This window comes from Aegilops tauschii, chromosome 2 (genome assembly GCF_002575655.3).
Source record: "Aegilops tauschii subsp. strangulata cultivar AL8/78 chromosome 2, Aet v6.0, whole genome shotgun sequence".
In the NCBI taxonomy this organism is placed as follows: Eukaryota; Viridiplantae; Streptophyta; class Magnoliopsida; order Poales; family Poaceae; genus Aegilops; species Aegilops tauschii.
Genome location: NC_053036.3, coordinates 619,493,211 through 619,519,573, shown reverse-complemented (window position 1 = coordinate 619,519,573; position 26,363 = coordinate 619,493,211). Strand labels below are relative to the sequence as shown.

The 26,363-nt window shown below is 41.2% G+C and overlaps 1 long non-coding RNA gene across 2 annotated transcripts; it reads right to left on the bottom strand.

Annotated features, from left to right (window-relative positions):
* Positions 1-21,394: 21,394 nt before the first annotated feature.
* LOC109752626 (uncharacterized) lies at positions 21,395-25,413 on the bottom strand. 2 transcript variants are annotated; one of them, XR_006670801.2, is made up of 4 exons: positions 25,209-25,413; positions 22,469-24,031; positions 22,240-22,356; positions 21,395-21,764 (listed from the first exon to the last, which is right to left on the bottom strand). It is a non-coding gene; the product is annotated as an uncharacterized lncRNA (long non-coding RNA). The 2 variants fall into 2 exon arrangements; XR_006670800.2 differs by having other exon boundaries at positions 21,432-21,764; positions 22,265-22,356; positions 25,209-25,412.
* Positions 25,414-26,363: the final 950 nt, after the last annotated feature.

Below are 26,363 nucleotides of genomic sequence, written 5' to 3'. Positions count from 1 at the left end.
ACTGCCCTGTGACCTAAGCCCTGTTTTCTACTAGTGGTAGGTGGGCATTTTTTTCATGTTGAAATTAGTTTTGATCTTCTTCATATCACCAACAAAATTTTACACATGCTCACTCACTTACATGTAATACACATTTGTTTTGCATATATGTCTTTAAATGTACTGCTAGTAAGGGTGGTTTTTTTTCATCTGTCACATGTTTTTCATCCCAAATCAATTGCTACTATTTTTAATCTGTCACATGTTTTTGAACCCAAATCAATTAGTATTATGTTTCATCTGTCACATGTTACTTCATCCCAAATGAATTACTACTATTTTTTTATAAAGTACACTTGGAAACCTAGAGGGCAGTATAGACCGATGTTGGTGATATGAAGGTGGTCAAAAAAATCACAGCATTCCGGAGGGACCATTTGGTATAACTTAAGCCAGTTTTTGAACAAAGATGATTTTTTTCCACCACCTCCAAATCACCCACATTTTCTTTTACACGGTGACCCACATGTGCCAAACATGTCTATGAAAGAAAATTTGGGAAAAAAATATTTTACAATGCCGCTAGAGGTATAAACCGATGTTTTGATCAGTCAGTCTAGAGGGCAGTATAAATTCAAAACAATTCAGAAAAATATAAAACCTTGGAAACCTAGCTTTGTTTGTTCAAGAGATCATGTGTGCCAAAATTTGTGTGATTTGGAGGTGGTCGAAAAAATCACCGCATTACGGAGGGACCATTTGGTCTAACTTAAGCCAGTTTTTTAACAAAGGTGATTTTTCCACCACCTCCAAATCACCCAAATTTTCTTTTACACGGTGACCCACATGTGCCAAACATGTCTATGAAAGAAAAAATTTGGGAAAATAATATTTTACAATGCTCCCTTGAGGTATAGACCGATATTTTGATCAGTCTGTCTAGAGGGCAGTATAAATTCAAAAAAAACCTTGGAAACCTAGTTTTGTTTGTGCAAGAGATCATGTGTGCCAAAATTTGGGTGATTTGGAGGTGGTCGAAACAAAGGTGATTTTTTCCACCACCTCCAAATCACCCAAATTTTCTTTTACACGGTGACCCACATGTGCCAGACATGTCTATGAAAGAAAATTTGGAAAAAATATATTTTACAATGCCCCCTTGAGGTATAGACCAATGTTTTGATCAGTCAGTCAAGAGGGAAGTATAAATTCAAAAATATTCAGAAAAATATAAAACCTTGGAAACTTAGCTTTGTTTGTGCAAGAGATCATGTGTGGCAAAATTTGGGTGATTTGGAGGTGGTCGAAAAAATCACCGCATTCCGGAGGGACCATTTGGTCTAACTTAAGCAAGTTTTTGAACAGGTGATTTTTTCCACCACCTCCAAATCACCCAAATTTTCTTTTACACGGTGACCCACATGTGCCAGACATGTCTATGAAAGAAAATTTGGAAAAAATATATTTTACAATGCCCCCTTGAGGTATAGACCGATGTTTTGATCAGTCAGTCTAGAGGGCAGTATAAATTCAAAAATATTCAAAAATATATAAAACATTGGCAACCTAGCTTTCTTTGTGCAAAAGATCATGTGTGCCAAAATTTGGGTGATTTGGAGGTGGTCGAAAAAATCACCGCATTCCGGAGGGACCATTTGGTCACTTAAGCCAGTTTTTGAACAAAGGTGATTTTTTCCACCACCTCCAAATCACCCACATTTTCTTTTAAACGGTGACCCACATGTGCCAAACATGTCTATGAAAGAAAATTTAGAAAACAAAAATATTACAATGCCCCCTTGAGGTATAGACCGATGTTTTGATCAGTCAGTCTAGAGGGCAGTATAAATTCAAAAAAATTCTAAAAAATATAAAACCTTGGAAACCTAGCTTTGTTTGTGCAAGAGATCATGTGTGCCAAATTTTGGTTATTTTGAGGAGGTCGAAAAAATCACCGCATTCCGGAAGGACCATTTGGTCTAAAACTTAAGCCAGTTTTTGAACAAAGGTGATTTTTTCCACCACCTCTGAATCACCCACATTTTCTTTTACACGGTGACCCACATGTGCCAAACATGGCTATCAAAGAAAATTTGTAAAATATATGTTTTACAATGCTCCCTAGAGGTATAGGCCGATGTTTTGATCAGTCAGTCTAGAGCGCAGTATAAATTCAAAAAAATCAAAAAAATATAAAACCTTTGAGGAGTTGAAAAAATTCACCATTTCTCGTGCCCGGACTTAACATTTTTAGTCCCACCTCGCCCCCCGAGCAAGTCCTGCACCTGCTTAAATACCTTCATCTATTTTATTATTACAAGCATTGGTCTTCCTTGCACTCTACATGGAGGATATGTAGGATGAGTATGATTCATCATCTGTATTGATCCTGTATATTCTTCAATTGGAGAGCATGGATGACTAATGTATTTTTCGGATTTATCAGCTTTTATTTTGTTTTCGGGAGCGAAATATAATTCCTCCATTACATCTATTTCCACATTTTATCGTGCAACATAAACAAGCTACACACTGGCCACGAAGAAACCATGATTCTTGAGGTTGCACTTCAAAAACTCACATATAAAATGCAAAAAAATATCCCAAACTCATACTGTTACAAGGGAGTGGACAACCAAATAGCTGAGTCATACATTGTGAGGAAGTCACTAACTGACAGAATGAAGTATTTTAGACAAAAGGTCACACGATACTAGACATAGACAACAATGCACACGCCAACATCAGGTTGATCGTGAACGTACTTGTTGTCCGACCGTGCGCACAATGTTGTAGCTATCATAGTTCTGCTTTGAGATCCTACACGTAAGGATATTATTAATGCCATGGGATATATTTGGACACATGAAAACATTAAATTACGGCATATTAGGTACCTCTGTCAATTTGGCGCACGTACGTCTATTGTGACCATCTGCCTCATGACAATAGCTACATCTACCCTTTGTTCTTGTTTTCTTCATCTTTGCCTGTAGCCTTTTCTTCGGAGCACCTCGGCCTGGCACATGCACGCGATCCAGAACCTTTTCGAAACCTTCACCATCAAGGTTAGCCGATTGTGGCATCAATGGGCCAAACCTAATGTTGTTACCCTGAGCATTAGTTGATCCCTTACTATCAGCTTGTTCACTTGTTGATCCCTTGCAAACATCTTGTCCTTCCAAAACCCATTTTAGATGCTGAAATGCCTCATCAGAGTGGCATGCCTTGAAACATGCTGCGTGACTAAAATTCCTTAGCTTACGGTACCTTTGTTGGGCTGCAGAGTATGCATACATTTCGCTCTTTCTGGTCGGTGCGAATTTACATTTTGCACTCATTGTCCACCTAGTGGGAACACAACACCTGGGCAGTGTTTCTTCTTGTAAAATTCCCAATATGTAAAATATGTGGGAACATGGTGTGCCTGCGCATTTCAATTTGCGGCAAGAAAAACTGATACTGCGAAGCAGACCTTCCTTCGACTCCGTGCGCACTTCGATCTTTTTATCCATTCTTGCCTTCTTAGACACAACGTATGTGGTAACTTCTCCTGCATCAACTACCTCTCTGATCTCACATTTCTTGACAGCATCTATGCTCCATAAGACCAACTTCAACACAGCAGGAGTGAAAACTTTCATGGCGTGTTTCTCAAGAACTGAAGCATTTTCCTCTGTGAACGGAACGGACTGCAAGGCCTCGACGTCTTGGAGAGCCTCGTTCAAGCATCGCGACGCAAGGCAACGCTCATAGTGCTCTAGCATTTGAAACAACGTCATCTTAGCCTCAAGATGCGTATGTAGCACCGAGTTTAAACTCTCACTCCGCTGATTGCTGCTCAATCCTAGGAAACAACGGCCCTCAAGATATGGAGCACACCACAGTATTCGCATCTTATACATCTGATGCAGCCAGGAGTCCTCACTTGTTACTTTATTCCGTTGTAAGAAGTGTAACCATTTTCTCTCATGCTCTTCAATGGAAGATGTATCATATATGAAAGGTCTGAATTCATCCTTTACCGCGTCATCATGCAGATGGCGTACAATGTTCTGCTGAATGTGCCATATACAGAGCCTATGGTTTGAGTCAGGCCACACCACCCTGATTGCTCTCTGCATTGCAAGGTCCTCATCCGTGATCACAGATATAGGATGCTTCTGTCCCATAGCATCAGAAAAGGTCCGCAACATCCACTCGTATGCCTGGCTTGTTTCATGTGAAATGATACCACATGCAAAAATAACGGTGCTGCGGTGGTGATTCAACCCGACAAACGGCACAAATGGCAGATTGTACTTATTGGTTCTGTATGTGCTATCAAAAATAATAACGTCTCCCAAAGCCTCGTAGTCAAGTCGGGATTGACTATCACACCAGAACAGTCCCTTCAGATGGCCAGCTTCATCAACCAAGTACCTGAAAAAATAATCTGAATCTCGCTCTTGCCTCGCCACCATGTGATTGATCACCGTTTGAGCATCCCCGGAAGAAATTATTTCCTGCTTGTTAGCATGGCAGAAATTGTAAATGTCCCTCATAATGCATCCAACCTCATCATATCCACCATATTGCATGCACATAATATCCATAATATGGTGTTTTCTGATCCTAGATTTTTTCATGTCTGCAATGTTCGCTTTCTGCTCATCGCTAATTCTTCTGTGTGAACGCAAAAGACACGACAGATCCCGTGGGGCTAGAGGATGGTTGTGTTCATCGATGAAATCCTTCACAAACCACTGACCTGTTTCCTCCTGTCTTGCAATCACCAATTTAGCTTTACACCCTACACGAGTTATACTCCGTGGCCTCCTCTTTCTATCTTCCATCTTCCTCTTCATTTGCTTCTCTTCACGAACCCCTTCACGACTACACAAAAATTTCCTTAAAATTATATGGCAGTTGGATCCATCCCACTCGACATAGCTTCTCCGGACACTAAAACCTTTCTCAAGACCATATTTGTTATAGAATGTATAACCTTCATCCTCACTATTAAACATCTTTTTGGCAATATGATAGTACTCCATCATTGACTCATGACTTACATCCGCCATGTCTTCCTGCATTACAATTCGGACGAATAAAAATCTGAAGGGACAAACATAAATGCATGCAAAACCCAGTACGAAATCTTGCGTGGAATTTTAAACTTTGCTCCTTGTACATGTTATGGCAAGCGATCATAAACGTCCATAAACTGGGTCCCCCATAAACTAGTGAAGTGACCATGGATGATGAAAAATTCTAAATTGAATTGCATGCACTAGGGAAACCTAAATTGATGATGACTAAACAAATCTAAGTAGGAAGTGCAGGCTAGGAAAAAAGTAAGTTTATGGCGATATCTCCCACAGGCATTGATATATCCTGCTGCATCAAGAAAAACAAGCCTACTTTCAGAACAAGCATTGATATCTCCCGGCGGCCTAACCGAGGGGCCAACCGCAGAGTATAGATCCATCTACGAGGAAGTTGGAGTTCCTGTCAAGAGTTGCTTCCAACGGGCCAATCAAACAGGGAGTAGTTGAGATTCGGGTGATTCATACCTTAGGATGCAAGTCCGGAAGCGATGTGATCGGCGGGGGCGAGTTCCTATAGCGCCGCCGCCGACACTGCCGCCGCAGATGTCGCGCCTTAATCTTCTTCCTGCCGCCGGGCACGTCATTTATAGTGAAGGGGACGAGGTGGATGACGAGGACGACGCCGACGACGGTGTTGGTTCCTCTCGTCGGGCTCGTCGGACATAAGGAAGAGGACGAGAACGAGGACTTGACAAGAACGAGGACTGGATCTAGACGTCGTGGACGTGATCGGTTGAAAACAAAATATTTTACCCTGAACCATTATGCCCTTCTCTGATTAAACTAATTAGGTTAATTCATTTCAATCCCCCACCAGATCAGACGGCTAATAAAAATCGGAGGGGTAAGTACTCGAAAGTACTCCCAGTACTGCCCCAATCACCGTAAAGGAGCTCATTTTTGTAACTTTCCTATGTTCTTTCACGAACGGACGATGAATTTGTAGGATAATCACGAAGCGCCTCACACCCCGTAGGGTGCTTATCTCGATACCTACATATGCCTAAAGATTACATGTGATGGTTAGAAAGATTGATACGCAAGGAAACTAGACATAACATGAAATGTAGTTTGGTTTTCTCATCTAAACATATCGTAACACCCTCCCTTAATCACAATGCAGACACGTTGAGATTGCAACTGAATTCTTCAAAAGTCCGACAAGGAAGATAATTGGTGAAACTATCTGCCACTTGGTCATGTGAAGATATGAATCTTATTTTCTTACTGCGTGTGTGCTACTCTTTCTCAAACAAAATGAAATTTCAATGTGTTTTGCTCTTGAATTAAACGCTGGATTTGCAGAACGATAAGTCACCCCTATGTTTGCATAAAGGAGATGAAACATACATGTGCTTAGACCTTTCAAACTAGGGATTGATGAAAATGAGAAGGATCGCATAAAGGGGGCATCACACTATGACCAAGTGATGGTTTCACACCATCGCACAAATATCGCATTATGGTGTGCAAGAAGTCCTATGAGGAAGAATTGCTCATTTCCTAATTTGTAATCTTTATTATTAAAGGGGGTTGGTACATTCTCCTCACCTCCTTGGTTTAGAATATCTAAATCAAGTTGGTATTTTCCTTTCCTCGTCCTACTGAAAACCATGTCCTACATTAACTCAATCAAATCTTATAAAAACCATGTCCTACATTAACTCAGTGAAATTAAATCAAATCTTATCAAAATCTCAACTAAATCAAAACTTTTCTTGTCTTCCCTTGCACATACCTAAATCAAATTAAATCTTACCAACACCTACTCTAAATCCAAATTTTCCTTGTGTTTCCCTTCACATACTCAAATCAATTCGAATACCAAAACCACTATATCTCGAAAAGTTTTTGCCTCCAGATTTACCCACTTGTGTGAAAGTGACTTTTTGATCAGCTAGATGGCGACACGTGCATTTTTTTTGGTAGATTACCGTGTAGGATCACGCGGTGGCCGTAGGCCTTCGATGAAAATTTTGTTAACTGATTCGCATTTTCCCGTGTGCACTTGGGGTGTCTTTAGCGATTTTGGTTCAAATGGTTGTTTGATCTTGAAAGCAACCTATGGGCGTTTGGGCTGTTGACACGTGCATTTTTCTGGGATGTGGCTGTGTACAAATGCATGTGTGGGCGTATATGCACCGGCTAAATTTTTTGAACGTGCTTGCTTCACTGTCGTGTGCTTCTAGCCATTTATGTTGTAATTAAGTCAGCCATGCGGTGTGTTGGTTTCAAGTTTTGCTTTCGTCGTCGGGAACAAACAAGAAACAAGCAAATCGATGCTTAGCAAAGGAACGTGGGCAATCAGTCACCTCATGCATGCAGACCAATCGGTACACATTGCTTTGATATGCGGCCGACCAATAGCAGTCTGACGAAGCGGTGATTGGGGAATGGGCAACTATGTCCAGTTACAAGGCACATGCGCAGGCAGCGGGACAGGCAACTACATCCAGTTACAAGACGACAGAGGGATATGGCCAAGACAGCCACCGCACCGCTCGAGCGCGATTCTAGGCTAGATACGTGACATTCCTTTTGTCTCCCTCGCATGTGTGTTGCATGCATCCCGTCCAATCCACCGTTTCGTAGCTTTCTTATCTGCCTCACGGCTTACTTCTCCTTCCTTATCTCTTCTTCTTCCGGATGCCTCTGCGGCTTACCGGCCTTGATGATCGAGGTGTTTTCCGGAAGATTCCGGTTGAATCGTCCACCGCCATAAGCATCTATAAATCTCTCCTTCCTCTTCTCTGTGGTCATCACTCCCTTCCGCATCTCAACCGAAGCACCAGTGAGAAATAGCGTCGGCGCAAAACATCGAGCCTCTCTCCGCTTCTCTCGTGTGGGATGGAAAGGAGCTTCGTTTACCGCCTCGCCGGGAATGCCCCTCCCTCCTAGGCTCCTCCTTTCTTCGACGTGCAGCACGGAGCAAGCTCGGCCATCGCGAGTTGTGGAGCCGCGCTCCAAGGTTCAGAGTGGCTTCCCGCGGGCTCTCCCCACGCTGCACCTCCGGGCTTGCGGGGAGGAGCTGCGTCCAGCCTCCGTCGCTGCTACTCCGCCGATCAAGAAACTGCATCATTGTCGCTACCACGTGGAGGTTGTCGACGTCCACCATGGGATAGCGAGGTGTTCGACGGCCGACGGGCACGCCAGCGAGCTGGTTCCACTTGGGCGCCTCAAAGGCATGGGTTACCGCCGGCGATGTGTCCCTGGCGTCGCTGGACGCGATCGCTTCCCTGGAGTAGTCGGCGACGGTGCACGAGATTGGCCACCTGCTTGGCTCGGTCACTTCTCGGTGATAGTAAAAAAAATGTATGAAAGAAGGAAAAAATTATTAACTACATACGGTGTATATATAATTCCGACTATTTGCGTCTCTTTACTACTTCATCATAGGAGCTAATCCAATGGGAGGCTACACCAGATGATCTAATCTGGCAATGACTCGCACCATGTTCGGAAAAATAAATCATCCCTACTAGAGATGTGTCATCGTGTTTTCCCCTGTTTGTTCACATGCATCATCCTCCCATCTTTTTTTCCTACATCCATAGTTTTTCATGCAATCATCTGGCATCCTAAAATAACAACACTTATTACAAAGAAGAAACATAATCCATATAACCGCACTGTATCGACGGGCGCGGCGTGCCGCCGCGCGGGGGTAAACTAGTCTTACCAAAATCTAAAATGTGGCAGGTGTAAGATATGTCAGACACAATTGGTATTGAACCACTAGAATATGTATGCCCCTATTACAGCACAGGGGCAATTAGCTAGTAGTATATGCTAATAGCGCGGGAAGTGATAAAAAGTCCCTATAGATTGAATAATAGTTAGCCTATAGCTGTAAGGTAACCTCGGCGCACTAGGAGTAGACCGACTGCGTAAGCCAATGGAGACGACGTCCTCGACCACTGCCACAAGCCCAACCGAAGAGGTGACGATGTGGCTGTCCTCGAGAGCCATGTTACGAGACTCTCACCTCCCTATGGCTTCGTCGACAACTTCCAGCCTTTGGAGCCCGAGCACGGTCGACGATCAAGTCATCGATTCTTGCCGGCTATGATGCCATTTGCCCGCCTGTGACAGACTTGTGATTTGCAGCTAGCATTGCAATCGCATTTTTTTTAATGGAGGACTCCCCGGCCTTTGTATCAAAAAGATGCATATGGCCAATTTATATAAATAAGCAAATAGGTTCAACAAAGGTCTTACAGTCTGAACGAAAGGAAAAAAGCTCATAGAGAGCAAAACAAAGTAAGCAAACATGAGGCCACAACCGGCTGGCAAAAGAAAGATAGGAAAACTAATTGCCTATCCTATTACATGACCGCCATCCAAACCGGTTGAAAATAGCCCGAGCTACCATCTCCCACCGGATAGATCCAGTAACCAAACGCTCTCTGGCCTCCGTCGGAGTGAGTAGCGACCACATACGGATCAACGCAGTGGCTCGGAAGATAACCTGCAAAAAATGCATATTTGTTGTTCTGTTAAAAACCAAATCATTTCTGCAGTTTCAAACTGCCCATAATAAAGCACATACTCCTACGCGAATGTGTCTCGCTGTTTCGGAATCTATCCCGTTAAGCCACGTCCCAAATAATGTGCTAACAGAATTCGGAGGAGTAATGTTAAACGCTATATGAACCGACCGCCATAAATTTTTTGCTAACATGCAGTCAAGAAAGAGGTGTTTGATGGATTCATCGATATTACAAAAACTACATCTTGTAGGTCCTGTCTAGTTGCGTTTTGCCAGGTTGTCCTTAGTTAAAATGACTTGTTTATGCACAAACCACATAAACACTTTTAATTTTCAAAGGAACGTTGACTTTCCAAACATGTTTGGAACTAAGAATAGAGTTAGAATTGATAACATCCATATACATGGATTTAACCGAAAACTCTTCATTCCTAGTAAGCTTCCAGCGCAACTGATCGGGCTGTTGAGAAAGCTGAACCTCCATCAGTCTACTCACAAGATGGATCCAGGATTCCCAACGGCTTCCGGCAAGCGTCCTCCTGAAGTGAATATTGAGGGGGGTGGACTGAAGCACTGATGCAACGGAATCATCCCGTCGTTGAACAATACGATATAGGGACGGATAATGAAGCGCTAGGGGTGTTTCCCCTAGCCAATTATCCTCCCAGAATCTCGTGGTGGTACCATTTCTGACTATAAACTTTGTCCTATTGAAAAAAAACGATTTAACTCTCATCAGTCCTTTCCAGAAAGGCGAATCCGTCGGCCTCACTGTTACCTGGGACAAAGTTTTGGAGCGAAGGTACTTACTACGAAGAATCTGCGTCCATGTGGCCTCCGTTTCAACAGATAACTTATACAGCCACTTACGGAGAAGGCATCTGTTCTTCACTTCAAGATTCCCAATGCCAAGACCCCCTTGGTCTTTTGGTCTACAAATAATGTCCCATTTGGCTAGCCTGTATTTTCGCTTTAGTTCATCACTCTGCCAGAAGAATCGGGATCGATAGAAGTCCAGCCTTTTCCTAACTCCAACTGGAACCTCACAAAAAGACAAGAGAAACATAGGCATACTCATGAGAACCGAATTAATAAGAATTAACCGGCCTCCGTATGACATGAGCTTGCCCTTCCAGCAGTTCAGTTTCTTCTCAAATCGATCCTCAATGCACTTCTATTCTCTGTTTGTTAGCTTACGATGGTGAATTGGTATACCTAAATATGTAAAAGGTAAAGCCCCCAATTCACACCCAAACAATTGCCTATAAGCCTCTTGTTCCTCATTGGCTCTTCCAAAACAGAACAATTCGGCTTTATGAAAGTTAATCTTTAACCCGGTCAATTGTTCAAATAAGCATAACACCAGCTTCATGTTTCTCGCTTTTGCCAAGTCATGCTCCATAAAGATGATAGTATCATTGGCGTACTGTAGGATAGACACACCTCCATCAACTAGATGAGGTACCAGGCCACCTACCTGACCAGCGTCCTTAGCCCTTCCTATTAGAATTGCCAACATATCGACTACAATGTTGAACAAAATAGGAGACATCTGATCACCTTGTCTCAGGCCCTTATGTGTCTGGAAATAATGACCTATGTCGTCATTCACTTTAATTCCAACACTCCCTTTTTGTTGAAAGATTCTACCTGACGTCGCCAGGCTTGATCAAAACCTTTCATACGCAAGGCCTGTTGAAGAAAGGGCCATTTGACTTTATCGTATGCTTTCTCGAAATCCACCTTGAAAACAACTCCATCTAGTTTTTCCGTGTGAATTTCGTGGAGCGTTTTATGAAGGACCACAACCCCTTCTAGGATGTTTCTGTCTGGCATGAAAGCAGTTTGGGAATGCTGCACCACAGAATGCGCAATCTGCGTGAGCCTATTAGTCCCTACCTTGGTGAAAATCTTGAAACTAACGTTAAGAAGACGAATCGGCCTGAACTGCTCAATTCTCACAGCCTCTGTTTTCTTAGGAAGCAGAGTTATCGTTCCAAAATTCAGGTGAAACAACTGAAGTTGTCCAGAGAATAAATCATGGAACATCGGCATCAAATCCCCCTTAATAATATGCCAGCACTTTTTATAAAACTCCGCCAGAAATCCATCCAGCCCTGGAGCCTTATTATTTTTCATCTGTGAAATGGCTTCAAACACCTCTTTCTTCGAAAATGGGGCAGTCAAAATATCATTCTCATCTGCAGCAAGTTGAGGAACATCTTCAATCCTAGACTCATCCAGGGATACACAATTATCCTTCGGAGGCGGTTTTCCTATCCTAAAATCGTTCCTTCGTCTTGCTCAAGCTGAAAGATTCTTTTCTTTCTATGCTTGCCATTAGCGATCATGTGAAAGAATTGAGTGTTCGCGTCCCCCTGGACAACTTTGCGAACCTTAGCTCGCAACGCCCACTTCAATTCCTCTTCACGGAGAAGTTCTTTCAATCGCATCTCCGCATCAATTTTAGCATGAAGCTCCGTGGTCTCTAGAATTGTGGACTCGGCTTTTAAATCTAGGGACTGAATAAGTGTAAGGAGCCTTTCCTTTTCAGCCTTATAAATCCCACTAAGATGTTTAGCCCACCCACGTAAGAAGCTTCTCAAGTGCCTAATCTTATTCTGCCATCGCTCAACGGAAGTCCGACCTCCTGCATCTTTAGCCCATTCCCTGGCTATCAGATCCAAAAAGCCTTCTCTTTCGAACCACGCCAATTCGAAAGAGAAAGTATTTTTGTTCCCCATATGCGTTGCCTCACCAGAGTCAACCAGTAGGGGGGTCGCATGTCTCTGCCTCAAGTCACATCTGTTTCTATTAAACCGCCAGAAGCACGTGCACCAATCAAAAGATAAATTCCTATTTGACACTTGTCAAGGCCATGCCCGCAAACGAGGCAAGTTCGGCCGACCCAGTTCAGGGGTCCACTGCGCTGTTGCAGTCTTATTTCTAGTGTGGTTTTTTTTGGGACCCTTTTTGCTTTAAATTATTTTATACATTTATTTTTTTATCCTTTTCTCCTTGTTTTTAGACTCTTTTTTGCACTTTACTGTTTATATGTATTATAATCATTTCTTAATATTCGGTGAACTTTTTTAAATACACACGCTATTTTCTAATATATGTTGAACTTTTTAAAATATATTATTTTTTAAGACACCATGAACATTTTTAAATTTACACTAATCTTATTTTAAACACACACTCAACATTAGTAGGTTTTCCAATATTTAGTTCCATAAATAAATCCTACAACCGTTTTATAACTAGAAAACCGAAGAGAAAAATACAAAAAATCGCTCAAGTGAGCTAGCCAGAGTGGGCCGGCCTGTTTGCACGTCGCTTTAGTATGGCCTCAACTAATTGACACCACTGACTGAGAGGTCTCGGTGAGAGGTACCAAGACTCATGTTACACCAAGAAACGCTGCTACAAGACCGAAATCACCACCACCGGGTTATGCTAAGACCCTTGCGGACGCTAGTGTAGTGCGTCTGGCTTGGGTGGCTCGGCAGTAGCGGTGTGCCGAGATGCAGAAGGTCTATTTATGGGCAGTTTGGTCCTAGTTCTTCGTGGAATCTCTGATGCTACCACGTTGGAAGCAATTACCTGTTGAGAGGCCATGTTGCTTGTTGAAGATTTGGAACTCCAAAATTTTGTTGTTGCATCATATTCGAAGCAGATTATCAAGGATATATATGAAGGGACGAGTAGTAGCTATGGGAGTATTGCCAGGGAGATCAAGCAGCAAGCGTCCAGTTTTAACTGCAAATTTACTTTTGAAGGAAGAGCGGAGAGTACAGAAGCAGTTAGTCTAGCTAAGTTTTCAAATTCTTTGCATGAGGGCCGCCTTGTTTGGTTCCACCCTCAAGATCCATATTGTATCCCACTTCATGTGATTTTTTTTATTAATAATACTTAGCTTTCTCCTAAAAAAACTAATTGACGCCACTGACTGTCAAATAGGAAGTTTCTAATCGAGACATCATATATGACATTCTGTAGCGTCATAAAGTTCGGGCTATGCAACAACCCACCAAAAAAAGGTCGAGGCTCTGCTGTAGGCTCGAGCCTAATGGTCTAGCTCGTTCTGACGATGATGGGTGGTGCGCTTTGTTGAGTGGGTTTTTTCTTTGGGTTTACAGTTAGATGTTTAAAGCTGGGTAATTTTTTTGCAGCGTTCAATATTGAAAAATGTTCATGATGTAAATAAACATATTAATGACCATGTGCTTAATAATTGTTCATCATGTATTTAAATAAGTTAGTGTACAGTTTGAAAAAAGTTCAGTATGTATTTAAAAGATGTTTACTCTGTATTAAACTTCTCACTTATACAAAAAAATGCTCACTCTATATTAAAATGTTGAATGTGTATTTGAAAAAGTTCATTGTATATTTAAAAATGATTCACCCTATGATGGAGAAACATTAAATCTACAAAAAAAAGAAACATGAAAGGAAAAAAGTGCATGTTACAAAAACCGAAGAAAAACAAGGAGAAAATCAAACCTAAAAGAAATCATGATAAAGAAAAGACCAACTAAACCCGGAATCAAGTAAGGAAAATAATAATAATAATAAAGTGAAATATTAAATGGAAGAAAATAAGAAAGCTGAACAAAACTGTGCTCCATATCGATACGTGTTTTCAGAAAAATGTTCTCAATTAAGAAAATTGTTGAAAAATTCAAAAAAATCGCATATTGTAAAAAAAACTGGAATTTTTCAAAAAATAAATAAATCAAGTTTTCACATATTTTTCAGCAATTCAAAGAATGTTTCTGCTTTCAAAATTTGTTCACAAATTCCAAAAAAAAGCATTTTCACAAAAGTTTCAGATTTGTGCAAAATATCGGAGTTTTCTAAAATTGTTACCAATATAAAAATGTTTTGAATTCCAAAAATATTTGTGTTTTTAGAAACATGCAGAAATAAAAATTGTTTTGATTTTCCGAAACCATTTGTTTTTATAGAAAAATCTATTTCTAGGAAAGTCTAAAATTGAAAAAAAAACATAGGTACCATTCCCCGATTGCTGCAGTAAAAGCGGTGTGGTAGAGCCGGCTCGCCACATTGCAGGATCGCTAGTAGCCAACGCTACATTACTCCTGACCCACAAAATCTGTATATCTCAGGACGCGGATTTTTAGGACATGGTGCCACGCGAGGATGTAATCTGGGCAATCCATGCATGCTATGTGATTAACACTTTATATAGCGGTTAAATGAATACGCCAACGCTACGCTAGGTTAATTCAGCAAATACGGGTATATGACCTGGTGGTTGGGCATCTTAATTGAAGTTGGATATGTACTTGAGAGATCAATGTGAGGTGCTGCGCATCTTTAATGGCCCAGTGGTTTTCCTGCACACCTTGAATGTTGGTAATTAAACCGCATGGGGTTAACGACTCGTTTCTTCTTCTTTGGTCAACCGTTGTTCATAGTACTTTTTTTAAGTTGTTCATAGTACTTGTTCTTGCAAGAGATCCTGCGGGAAAAGTGTTGCTAAATTTCTTCCGTCGTCCATTTCATATGCCACTGTAGGGCGAACGGAAACAAAATAATTTTCCTTACTCTTGATAACTTTTTTCCGGGATTGTGATAGTGCCTCCCCTAATGATGTTAGGGGTCTGAGACAATTTAGTTACTAGTCTTTCTTGAAATAAAAAATGTTAACACAAATATCTATATCTAGTATTACATTTAGGAGCAGTTGCGTTGTGGTCTTCATTACTACTAAAGGAACATGATAAGGATGCAAATAATACTAGCAAATTACATGAACATGAGTACATCTGCTAGGGTGGATTTTGACAATGAGCCATAATCAACATCATTATGGTGGGATCAATGGCAAACAAGATGTGGGCCAGGTATCATCATTGTTGACGAAAGGCCAGCATACGTCTGGTCTCTGACATAGTTTTTGGATTATTTTCACAACTGCCACTCCTACCCATCTCCTCCTCTCGCCTGGGGTGGATATCCTATGCTCCCACACATTAGGTGTTCCCATGATACAATTTTTCAAAAAACATATTTAGATGTTTCAAAAAATTCTGAGAATAATTATGAGTGTTCATAAGACATATGTCGACAACCTGTTAAAAGTTCAAGTCAAAAATTCGAAATACACATGGGGAAACAAAAAGTACAAATCCGAACGTAAATAGTTTCATTCTGGCTTTTGTCTTTTTTTGGCACTATTCATACTAAATTTGTCTTTCTTGTTTCTCAATGTGTGTTCCGAATTTTGATTCGACCTTTTTACAGATTGTAGACACACAATTTTTTTCAGAATTTTGTGAAACGTTTAAATACGATTTTTGAAAAATGGGTGCATGGTAGCATGTAATGTGTGATAGCATCTAATGTTTTTCCCTATCGCCTGAAGCTGGTAGCACATAAATGGAGAGTAACTCAATGCGTGTTGCAGGTACCGATTCAGACTGACAGAACTAAATGCGCTCAGAGCGGAAAAGAAAATTATACTACCTGAATACGGTCAAGAGATATTAGTATACATGCTTTGTGTATTAAAACTGCACGAATCACGTGGGAGCTGATGGACAGGATTACATCCTCGCGTGGCACCATGTCCATTCGTGATTTATCGGTATATCTCATCACTACATAGCGAGTAAACCTTGCGGGGACCTCCTATCTCCCGCTCGCTGCGGCATATTTGCAGAGGTTCGCACAGGCGGGTAACACAAGTGGGCCGTAGCGAGCGGTGTAAAATTCACAAAAAAAAAAAGAGCGCAGTACCAGCGATCGTACTCGGTTCCCCTCGCTATATGGCGTGTAGCTAGCCACGGCACAAGATACCTGTTAGTGACTAATATGCACCATGATATTTTAAGAACTAATTACAACAGCATATCTGAATATTTTTCTAAAGATTTGAACACCTTTTTGAAACTCTGAACTTCTTTCACAAACACGAACAATTTTAGAAAATGTGAACAACTGACTTCCTGTACACTTTTCAAAACGTGAACAAAATTTTGAAATTCCATTGTTTTGAACATTTTCTTAAAAGTGATCAAATTTTGAAAAGTGTGAACAAAATTCTAAAATTCTATACAAAAAGTGTGAACAATTTTTTATAGGGTGGACAAATCTCAAAATTCCAAACAATTTTTGTAAAAGGTTACTCAAATTCTTAAGATCTATGTAAAAAACGTGAACAGTTTTTGAAAACATGAACAGATTTCAAATTGCCGAACATTTTTGGGAAATGTGAATAAAATTTTAAAAACATGAAAAAATATTTGGATTCTGATATTTTTTCTAACGTGACCAAATATTTGCAATCCAATCATTTTTCAAAAATTGAACAAATTTGGAAATTCTGAACTTTTTATAAATTCTTTGAAATTATGAAAAACAGAAAAAGGACACAAAAAATAATAAAAAGAAACAGGAAAAAACGAAGAAAGAAAGGAAAAGACAAAAAGACAAAAAACGAAAAAACCCAGAAGTAGAAACCAACAAGGAAAAACCGGTCCAGGAACAAAGGGTCCGAAAACCAGTAGAAATACTGTACCAATAAAAACATGGGTAGCAATTGGACCGGACCACTCCGTCGTAGGCTTGCGCAACCCTTAAACTTTTTTCGCCCCCGTTTGTAACTGGCCGGCCATTTGACTGTTTTTTTTGGTCCTGGATGTAGTCTTCGACTGCTGGACGTACAGGTTAGGTCTCTTTTGTTTTCTTTTCTTTTTGGTTTTCTTTATGTTTTCATTCAGTTTAATCAGTTTCTTCATATATTTTTCAATTTTTCTTTTTTCCTATGTTTTTTCATAGGTTTTCATAGTTGCTTTCACCATTTTCACTTGTTTTTCTTATCTTTGTTTCTTTCTCAGTTTTCACTCGTTTGTTTGCTTTTCTTTCTTTATTTTTTTTGTTTTCCTTTGTTTATTTCTTGGTTTCATCGGTTTTCTTTGTTTTTTCCTCGGCTTTCTCTATTTCCATTCGTTTGCATTGTTTTGATCAGGTTTTATTTTCTGCTTTTGGTTTTCTTTTTTTATTTGGTTTCTTTGTTATTTTGTTTCTTTGTCGACTTTCAGAGGCTTCATTTCTGTTCAACACATGTCAACTTTATTTAGTACGCATTCACATTTTCGTATACAATAGAACCATATTTTTTATACACGTTTAACTTTTTGAAATAGATGATTAATATTTTTGGAAACCTTATGTTTTTTATGTATACTTTTGTCCATAAACATTGTGATTTTGGTATATATAAAATATATTTTAAATACATGTTTAACATTGTTCAAATATAAGATTACCAGTTTTTAAATACATGGTCAACATTTTTCAGTAAACAATCAACATTTTTTCACACATAATGTACATTTATTGTATATGTCTGGAGCATTTTTATATACATGTCTAATAATTTTTAATTACAAAATAATTTTTTTGAATATAAATTTTTATGTGTACTTTAATTTAATGTATGTTGTACATTTATTTTGCATACACAAGGAATATATTTTTATACATGTTTAACTTTTTTCAGATAGATGATCAACATTTTGCCATACACATTGTATATTTTTGTATATATGGCAAACATTTTTCTATAAACATTTGAAAAAAATTCAAATGCTTCAATAAAAAATTTCAAATGCTGAATTTGAATTTTTAAAATGTTTTATGTAATATTTATAAGTACGAACGAAAGTAAGAAAATTGAAGCAAAAAATGAAAACAAAAAACATGAAAAAAAATGAGGTTGTGACCTGTGGCCTCCTGTGCCTGGGCCGGTCCATCTCGCACTAGCCTTCAGGTGAGGCTACTAAAAGTGAGTCATATGTGTCCCCTGACCATGTTCTCAAAAAAAAGTGCCTCCTGGCCCTGAGCAGCTACATTGTGCGGTATTGGGCCGCCCAATTGGAAGGATCCGTGCTGTGAATCACTGTCTTCTCTTCTTGTATATGATTGCCGTTAAGGGTGTGTTTGGTTGACGGGCTATCCCTCAAGGGACAGGGACACACGATGACATTTGTTGGTAACCAGAAAAAGGGAAATGAGTGAAGCAATTATTATTGCGGTATGTTAAAAATTTGTATGTTAAGGGAGTAACCTCACATGCTTAATAAAAAAAGTAGTTGTAACACTTATCCACTATTTATCCCTCAAACCAAACGCTCTAATGGATATCCTCAACCACTTTTCATCCTTTGAACCAAACAAAATAGTGGCTACCCTCACCCCTTAACCAAACAAAAAAAGTGGCTATCCCTAGCCAGGTGGTTGGGAATACCCACAACCACCCTAAAGTATCCCCCGAACCAAACACACCCTAAGCCCAACACCTCGTTGCATTTTTGGACTTATATTTTTGAAAAACTCACATCTTTTGATTGAGACATCATTTTATGAGTATTCATGGGAAAGCAGTTTTCCTTAATCCAACAATATCAACAGTCAATTTGCCAATTGATTTTCCGTCGGCGCTCCTTCACAGTAATTGTCCTTCAGCCACTGTTCCTCCCTTCAATGTTCTCCTGCCGACCCTCTTCCCCAATTTTCATTGTCCTAACTTTCAAATTTTAAAACCTCGTCATGGCTTCACCGCTTCAAATAATAGTGCTCCCTTTGACCGATGCAGTTGCACAACTGTAGTGATGCATGTTCATTTCTTTTTTTTCCTCTGCCGCTCAACGTCCTAGCACTCCATTGTTTCAAGAGTTAAATACACCGGAGGTGCCTAAACTTGTCTTGCACGATCTGTTTGGTGCCTAAAGTTGCAAAATACATAAAACTAGTGCCCGAATTTGTCCAGTCGTGCAAATACGGTGCCTCCTTCCGTATTCAAACATACGGCCTGCCCACGTGAAGTGCCAGCATGGCAATGGCCCACATGTAAGTGGATATGTGCGGGGAGGAACTATTTTGCAGAAACATCCCTTGTATTTTATTTAATTATGTAGGAAAGCCCTCAAATACAGTGTATACTAGAGAGAAATAATATTTAAAAAAATCACCATGACGGTGTTTTGAACCTGCACCTCCAGGTTACCAAACGTCACGATCTGCCCACATGGGAAAACTATCCGGTATGTACAAGTAATAGCTAGAAAGTTATGTAGACCAATTCCACGTGTTGCTTTGCAATTTTTCTGATGTATAATCCATCGGTTTTTTTTTTACCTTTTTCCAAGTTCCTGTTTAGTTTTATGACACGCAAATTTCCCATATAAAAAATACAACAATTATCGATATGCACTTACTGTGTATTTTTGTTTATTTTTTATCTTTTCATTGTGTACTTTGAAGAGGTAATTAACTTTTTCAAAAAATTATATGGATTTAAAATTTTCAAAAAATATTTAAGATTATTGTGTAAATTTATATATCTTCATTCTAGACCAGAAGGATACATGATTATGGTGTACCTTCATTGTATTTCTGAAATACAAAATTATCAAAAAATTGACAGCATTGTATTTTTGAAATTATTCAACATATATGAAAATTACAGTGTAATAATATTAAATTCTAGAAATGTATCAAAACATGTCAACCGTGTTTGTAGAATTGTAAGGATAATTTTACACAACAATTTTTTAATACTTGATGAACATATTTTAAAACATGTTGAACCTGATGAATTTTGAAAACACGTTATAACTTTTGAATACATGTGAAACATTTTCCGAAAACATGAAATGCACTAGCGCTTTCTTTTAAGTTTATGTCAGTTGTAACTTTTTCTTGCATTTCTTCATTCAAAAGGTAAAGCGATATCAAAGACAAAAAATAAACACAAACTTGAAAAATAAAAATAAAACTTGTGTGGGCCCAAATGAGTACCATATATAAAAGAATAGCTTGAAGAGGTACATAGCGGCCAAATCGGATTTTCGGAGCACGGTGGCCACTGGGCATGTTTTTTTAAGGTTCAAAACTGTCACTTAAAAGTTCAGCTTTTTTTCACACCAGAAACGTATGCATGTGCTCTGACTGTCAAATTTCATACAAATTTATGTTATATTATGCCTTGCAATAAAGACAAAATTCCAGCCAAATAACAAGCAAAATTTTGAATGTATGTATCTTTTTTTTTATCTCTACATACAAATGCGAATTTTGATGAAGATTCACACAATATATTACACTTCTATGTGTGCACGTATAAAGATTTTGGAATTTTTTTTAGTTGTAAAAATCCAATTCTCTGAACTTCAGAGAAACAGGCACAATGCCCGTGCTCCAAAGTAACCTTTTGCAAAGCAACGCTGTATATATAATTCGACCTCATGGAAGTCCACTGTGCATATTTTGGTGTGGTTGATAGCCTGTGCGTATAATGCAATCTGCGACCGTGAGATCTCAACATGGATTCTAAGTCATGCAATTTATTTTTACTGTTGGCTTTAATACATGATTAAATAAAATATGAGGCGATTCCTCACGCGCAGGCTACCCAGCTCCTCCCCTTGCTCTCAGTCACTTACATGTGAACCACCGCCACGCTGTCACGCCATGCGGGCATAGCGTACGCCTGGAAACGGAAGGAGGCACCGTATTTGCACAGCTAGACAAGTTTGAGCACCAGTTTCATGTATTTTACAATTTTAGACACCAAACTGACCGCGCCGAACAAGCTGAGTCACCCTTAGTGTATTTAACTCTTGTTTGAATTGCACCGGGAATGTGGATCTTAGTAAGTGTACTAATTGTTGTAACTACTATTTCAAAACAACTACACTCATTTTGATGATTTTGTAGCATCCTACATGCATTATACTACTAAGGGACTGTCTAGGTCTCTGAGACTTCACAGTCGGCTGACGTCATCATATGTAGATTAGGCCTGTTAAGTAGCTCTCTATCTGCTGGGTTGAACCGGCTTAACACCTGGGCTGGTTTCTCTTTTCCTGTTTGTTTGTTTGTTGGGCTGGGCCATGACATTGTTTGCTTGTGGGCCCGGACGACATAGGAAAAGATAAAAAATATATTTGCTGCTCTGCTTTATGAACTGTACTTTTTGACTGAACCCAGGCAAAACCTCATGCCCACAAGCATGGAGAAACTCACTAGTGTAAGGGCGTCTGATCTCCTGATTTTCTCCCCCTCCCACCTTTCCTCCCGCCTTCTCTTCTCTGATTTGTTCTAGATCTGATTTTCTTTTCTCTCTTCTCATGTTTGTAACAGCAATCCTGCAGCAGTATGGAAGATTCCTGATGGGACAGAGGTTAGAGTTATAATTGGTAGGAAAAATTCAAGAAGAGGCAAAACTGAATCAAGTAGTATTTGACCGGCATGTGTGTTGTAGCAATTCTGACAGCAGAAAATCATTTTATTTTTAACTGTATGTCCATGAAAAATTGATGTTGGACTCCTCCCTACAAAAGTTGTATATGGATTGATTGGTTCATGTTTTAGGGCATAATATGGCTTGGTAATTAAAACAGAAATCAGTAGGGTGCTGCCCTCTCCCCTGCACAAGACACTAAAAAGAAAGACTGAACTTTTTTCAAGATTTGCTACAGTGGGGTTGTATTACAAGGATATTATCATACATGACCCTGCCTAGTGTACAGAAAAAGATGAGAAAAATGTAGCATAGTTAACATCTAGTTTGGTGACTACAGAAGATCAAGAATGTATAGTGTGAACTAAGAAAAAAGAAACAGAGGCATAGAAAAAATGAACCTTTCTTGTGGATGGCCAAATATACCTCAGCAACAATGTTTTCTCTTCATTTTGTAGGTGCTGGACGGAACTATGGCACAAAGAACTCCAAACAGCTGCGGACCAGTCCCAGTTAATCTGCTGACACCGGTTCATGTAAGATTGCTTTTTTTTTTGGAAAAAAGGTTGTTCACAAGGGTGGCCAAAAAAAGGAACTTAGAACATCATTCTCCATGTGCAGCAGCCATACCTTGGTGTCCAACATGTGCAACATCAACAAACGGTGATGAATCTGGCATCCCAACCATCTTTTTTTCGAGAAAACGCAAAAGAGTTTGCGTTTCATTTCATTGAACAGGAAGAGAACAGTAGTACAGGTACAACCTCCCAAGAGGAGGGACACACGCACACACATCATCGTCCTCACCAAACGAGCAGGCGAGGAGGTGCTACCAACTACAGACTGCAACTACGAAAGGTTTAGCCTTGTCCAGCCTCCAACCATGAACGGTGAGGTAACTAGACTCAGAGCCTCAAGGCCACATCACAGCCGTTGCCAGGCGCCTCCAAAGAAGATCGCATCTCCAGGGCTGTCCAGGCCAACGTACCTTCCACCCATAAGTGCCTAGGAGACGGCAGGTGGATGGCAGGACCCAACCAGGACTAGTGAAGCCATCGTCTTGGACATGCCGGCGCCGGCGTACATAGCGCCCCGGACGCCCACGCTCTACGCTGAAGCACTCATCACAGCATTGCATTACCAGCAAGCCTCGCCGGAAGACCGGGGAGGCCACCATCTCCAGTTGCCGCATCGGGGACTCCAAGTGCGACCCAAGCAACGCCTTCAAGAAGGGAATGGCGCTGAGACGCCGCCGCTGCCTTGTCCAATGAACTGGACCAAGGGTTTCCCCCGGTGCTCGAGGAGAGGGTCAGTCTGGGCCATGACAGCGCCTCCGTGGAGGTTACGGCACTCTCAGGTGTCGCCGTTGTCAGCGCAGGCCATCGCTGCGCAGGGATTTCACCCCGGCCCAAGACCAGAACCCCAAATACCGCCGAAGTAGAGCAGGCAGGAGACGGGGAAGCAGACCGCCGGAGAGGACCGTCAGCACCGAGAGGGAAACCACGTGTCGTCACCGTCGATGTAGGGAAGCACCGGCCAGCGCAGAGCAGCAGCCGCCGGATGGCTGCCAAACAAGGCCAGCCACCGCAAGGGGTCGCGTCGAGCAGGGGTAGTGGCGCCGTCGCTGGAACCTGCCACCTGCACCTTGCTATCTTCAAGTGCATTTGCACAACATGTATGTGCTTTCATGAACAACAAAAATAAACTCTTTAAGTTATCTGCCTTGATGAATATAATCTGGTACTCTGTTGCACATCAAGTTCTAGCATGCAAGAAAAGTAAAAAAATGCAGGGTCATGCCAAATGCGAGTGCCTTAGAAAATAAATAATAATAATCTCAGTATGCCGAATACCTCAGAAAATTCAAACAAGCATTGGCAATGCTCAGTGCAAGCAGGCAATTGAAGGGACATCAGTAACAACCAAGTCCAAGTACATCACAGCAGAATTCAATAGTTACCTTTGAAAAAATCTCAGCTACCTACCTCTATTTCAACGTCGGCCATGGAATTTGTTCTCTTCATTTCGCACTCAGAAAAGTACGAGGTCAAGCCAAACAAAACACTAATTCGCTCCCTCAGATTTGTGATTCACACCCAAAAAAAGCGCAAAAAAAAAAAACATACCCAAAAATCGTCATCTCCATTTGCAAACTCCATCCCAGAATCTAGATTCGCACCATATATCCCCTAGCTGGCAAACAAAAAAAATCTGAGATAATAAAAGCTTGTCATAAAACTGTGGTAGAGATTAAGTGAGGATGGTTAATCCGTTCACATATTGCTAATTGTAACTAGTAAAAGGAAACACTCCCAGATTTTCTTATGGAAATGTAAAACATCAAGTGTCTGTTTCGGTAGTTCAGACAAACAAAACCAAAACAGGCACTACAAATCCAACATTCCATGAGTTGGAGAGAGGAAGCTAAAAGCAGAACAACTTTGAATATGAAAAAATTGATGTTGAAAAGATTAAGAGATGCCTTAATTAGTCAAGACTATCAGCAGCAAATCTCCTACCTTGAGAGACACAGAAGATAGCTAAATCCATCAACTATAGTGGTAAAAAAACTAACAGGTGCAGATCACTTGCACGGTAGTACTACAGGAGTACTGACCTAAGTAATTCAGACATGTCTACTGACAGTGAACTTGGATACTTGTAAATTCACAACCACAGAATGTCTACTGGCAGTGAACAGAATTAGACAGACGCTCTCGTAAAGCACAGAAAATTCAGATGTAGTCCTACCAAGTTCCCCATCTCGCTGACCGGGGCGGCGCCGGAGGATGATGGAGAAGACGGCCGAGCTGCCCCTGCCCCCTTTTCGTCGGGCAGCACCACCGGCGCAGCTGCTGTGCAGCGGGATGGGGAACTGGCGTGGTCCGCCGTAATTCAGACATGTCTACTGACAGTGAACTTGGATACTTGTAAATTCACAACCACAGAATGTCTACTGGCAGTGAACAGAATTAGACAGACGCTCTCGTAAAGCACAGAAAATTCAGATGTAGTCCTACCAAGTTCCCCATCTCGCTGACCGGGGCGGCGCCGGAGGATGATGGAGAAGACGGCCGAGCTGCCCCTGCCCCCTTTTCGTCGGGCAGCACCACCGGCGCAGCTGCTGTGCAGCGGGATGGGGAACTGGCGTGGTCCGCCGTGAACTGGTGTGCCCCCCCCCCCCCCCCCCCCCCCCCAAATCCCTCTTCTGGACTTGCAAGTCCCTCTCATAATCGTGATTCTCACCAAATTATGGAACCCTAGACTATAGAAAATTGACACCCGCAGCTCGATTTCACCTCGCGTACACGCAACGGGGGCATGATTTGTGGGGTGGAGGGGAGAGAGGGGAAAAGGGGCCGTAGCTAACCTCACCAGCAGGGCGCGAGGACTCTGGAGGGGCGCCGGGATCGCCGAGCATCTCGTCGCCGGCGACTTCCGCCGCGGAAACCTTCGATGTGGCCGCCCCCGTGATGCGGCTTCCTTCCTCTCGCGTTTTCTCTCTCTGTGTATGCTCTTCTCTCAATTCAAACAGTGATGTGGCCTCCAGAAAGATGTTGAGCCTGGGTCCACATTCCAGAGACTTTAAAAAGAAATAAATAGAAAACAGCAGCAACCGTCTATAGTCACTCCCTTCACAAACAACACTAAAAATGTGTCTGAGGATCTGGACAAGTAACTCTTCTCTCCTTTAATATGCTCCCTTTTTTGGAAAATGAGCTCTGTTGTTGAATCAGATACAAAAAACAAATTAGATTTTTTATTAAATCCTTGGGAAAACAAAAAAATGCAAAAAGGAAAGAAGAAAAAATGTATATGGTTTCAAAAAAAAAGAGAAAAAACACAAACTAGTTGTGAGATCGGGTGCTTGATTTGTGTTTGCGGGCATGGCAAAAAACGGCGGTGTTATGGTGCTCATGTGATACATAGCGAGGATAGAGGATTCACGGGGGAGCTGCCACCTTCCGACCAAGCAAAAAAGTCTAGTTGCGAAAATGTTTGTAAAGAGACATAGTTATAGTCTGGGGGGCCGCGCTTGCATATTGCATGACTAGTTGCCCCCCTCTCTCTTACCGCCACCCCGCCGACAAAACAAAGGCCCCTAGTTGAAACTAAGTTAGAAGACACTAAGTACGACCATGCTAGAAAGACATGTGGTTGCATGAGTATATTTGGACATGCAGCTGGTCACCTCTCTATCGTTGCCGCCCCCTCCGACAAAACAAAGGTCCCCCAGTTGCAACCAAGTTAGAAGACATGCAGTTGCATGCCTACTGAGGGACATGAAATTGGCCCCATGTCTCTAGACGCCGCCCCCTCCGACAAAACAAATGTTCCCCGGTTGCGACCAAATTAGAAGACATGCAGTTGCCTGCCCATTGTGGCACATGCAACTAGTGCGTCTACCCGTACAAAAAAATGAAGTCGAGTTGCAACCAAGTTATAAGACATGGAGTTGCGACCATGCTCGAAGACATGCAATTGCGTGCCTAGTGTGGGGCATACACTTGGCCCTATCTCTCTC